At 42.2% G+C, this 3077-nt stretch overlaps 1 pseudogene; it reads left to right on the top strand.

The window, feature by feature from the left end:
* The first annotated feature begins 537 nt into the window (after positions 1-537).
* On the top strand, positions 538-1454 carry LOC111551257 (annotated as a pseudogene).
* Positions 1455-3077: the final 1623 nt, after the last annotated feature.

The raw sequence follows: 3077 nt of genomic DNA, 5'->3' as shown, positions 1-3077 counted from the left end.
GTAAAATTCATATTTTTTTTTAAATGCCTCCATCTCCATTATGCAAACCAACTACATTTTCTGCTTTTCAACCAAAGAAACAGTAATCAGTTCCAACATGACAGGAATGCTGGCTAACAAATCATAGGCTAATAATGGCTGCGTTGCTTTCCTGAGGAACTTTCAAGACCATGTTTGGCCATATTCAATTGCTGCCTCATGTGGCTTTAGAACTAAACCTCCTGCAAAAGATACAACTTCACAATAAAACCAAATGTTAAAATTGCAGGGAGAAGGGTTTTAGCTTAACCCAAGGAAGAATCCTTTAACACCTAACTTCTTTGAGAAATTAAGAGGATTTTCTCTGACATCAAAGATACTTAAACAGAAACTAGATGATATTTTTTCTTTGCAGATGGGACTCAGGGATTTGACAAGAGAGGTTAATCAGACCCAAACTAGTTGATCTCTTATAATCTTGAGGTTCTAAAATTCTGTGAGGCAGCGTTTCCGCGCTACCTACAGAGGGGTCCATACGACGTTGTTCTTAATTTCAGATTCCTGTCATAACTTAAAGAGAAACTTTCACAATGTCTGGAGCCCTTGATATCTTGCAAATGAAGGAGGAGGATGTCCTTAATTTCCTTGCAGTAGGAACCCACTTAGGTGGCACCAACTTTGACTTCCAAATGGAACAGTACATCTATAAAAGGAAAAGTGATGGCATCTACAGCATAAATCTGAAGAGGACTTGGGAGAAGCTTCAGCTGGCAACTCATGCCATTGTTGTCATTGAAAACCCTGCTGATGTCAGTGTCATATCCCCCAGGAATACTGGCCAGAAGGCCATGCTGAAGTTTGCTGCTGCCACTGGAGCCACTCCAATTGCTGACTGCTTCACTCCTTGAACCTTCCTAACCAGATCCAGGCAGACTACTGGGAGCCACAGCTTCTTGTGATTTCTGACCCCAGGACTGACCACCAGTCTCTCAGAGAGGCATCTTGTGTTTACCCGCCTGCCATTGCTTTGTGCAACACAGATTCTCCTCTACGCCATGTGGACATTGCCATCACATGCAACAACAAGGGAGCTCCCTCGGTGGGTCAGATGTGGTGGATGCTGGCCTGGGAAGTTCTGCCCATGGGCGGCACCATTTCCTGCAACATCCATGGGAGGTCATGTCTAATCTCTATTTCTACAGACATCCTGAAGAAACTGAAAAAGAAGAGCAGGCTGCTGCTGAAAAGGCTGTGATCAAGAAGGAATTTCAGGGTAAATGGACTGTTCCAGCTCCTGAGTTTACCGCTACTCAGTCTGAAGTTGCAGACTGGTCTGAAGACATGCAGGTACCCTCTGTGCCTATTCAGCAGTTCCTACTGAAGACTGGAGTGCTCAGCCTGCCACAGAAGACTGGTCCACAGCTCCCACTGCTCAGGCCACTGAATGGGTAGGAGCAACCACTGAATGGTCTTAAGCTGTTCTTGCACGGACTCTTAAGCAACATGAAAATAAGGTTGGCAGAAAATAAACATCAGTTTCTAAAAAATAAAGAATAAAAATCTGTGATGCAAAGACCAGAGTCATCCTAAGTCGATGGCATAGCTCATAGCACATTGTTGCTCTTTCCATCCTTCTTTCTTTAGATTTCTCGTTTTCTGATCTTTTGAAAACAACTTGCTCTGTCAAGAAGTATTTTCCAGTTTATCTCAGTTCTAATGTAATAGATGGTGGAGTACTGTAGGTACCCAGGAATGGTAACTGTTGCTGCGTTATTAATGATAGCTCCATTAGATTTTAACTTCTTTTTTCTTCATTCACAGCACTAATTTTGCAGGAAACTTTTACTTTTTCCTGTGGCTAAAACTTAGGAACTCAAGATCTCAGTTTAGATGGCTTCTTTAAAAGTGGATATTTAAACGTATGAAATTATTAGGGCCAACAGCAAACTCCCAGTAGAAGGGGAGAGCTCAGAGGTGGAATTACCTACTGGTGAATAAGAAAAATCCAAAACTTAGTGGCTTACAATAAATCTTTTTCTCCATCTCACAGCTCTGCAATTTGGGCAAGCCTCAGCAGGGACAGCTCAGCTCAGATGCTGAGAATGACTTCTGGAACCTGGAATCATCAGATGGTTACTCCCACACAGTAAACTTCAGATGACTCGAAGCTCCAGGCTGACCAGAGGGACCACAGCTGAGGTCATCAGCTGGAACACTGACATGTGGTCTCTCTCTTGTCTGCTTGGCTTCCTCACAGCATGGTGACAGGGTCCTAAGAGCAGCTGTCTTAAGAGAGCCAGGTAGAAACTAGATCTTTCCTTGTGGCCTAGCCTTAGAAGTCACATAGTGTCACTTCCACCATAGTCAAAGACCCTCTCAGGTTTATGAGAAGAGTGTCAACATCAAGTTTAAGAAGAGTACGTATGATGTGATATCTACTGCAGCCACCTTGCGAAGTACAATCAACCATGAAATGGATGATTCATTTGGAAACAAGAAGACTGGGAACCTTCTCAGTTTGATTATTTGCATTCTGTGTTTAGAAAAAAATTGCATGTGTTTCATCTCCTTTGTTCTGACATTAATCTTGAATGTATGGTTTCAAAAGTCCATGGATTTTTTCAGGTGACTTGGCTACTTGATTAAAATAGATGTAGGGAAGGTAAAACAAGAGCCTGAATTTAAGGTAAAGAAAGCCATGTGCAGACATAAATTTGATGAATAGTTTGCTATGGCTACATTAATTGACAGCATTGCTGTCAACACTAGTCTTGTAAAAGACCTCCTTTCTTCCACTTGTGCAGACAGTTGGACATATGCTGGAGTTCTGTACTCAGAGCACAGCAGACACGTCACAATCACAAAATGAAAGAATTAGCACAGGGGACTAGAGAAAGGACGATTCTGGCTAGTCTGCCCTCATCTTTCTACTCCGTTTCTTAAACTTCTGTCACCGCCGCACCCCAAACTACCTAGCCAATAAAATAAGAGATCCAACACAAACCAAAAATTTACTATTTAATTAAAGTATCTAAACATTGTTCTAAATCCCAGTATAGTTTTAAGTGATGAGTGGGCTCGTTGCAATGTGCACATGC

This window comes from Piliocolobus tephrosceles, chromosome 10 (genome assembly GCF_002776525.5).
Source record: "Piliocolobus tephrosceles isolate RC106 chromosome 10, ASM277652v3, whole genome shotgun sequence".
In the NCBI taxonomy this organism is placed as follows: domain Eukaryota; kingdom Metazoa; phylum Chordata; class Mammalia; order Primates; family Cercopithecidae; genus Piliocolobus; species Piliocolobus tephrosceles.
The sequence above is the reverse complement of the archived record's forward strand: the minus strand, read 5'-3'. Positions and strand labels throughout refer to the sequence as shown.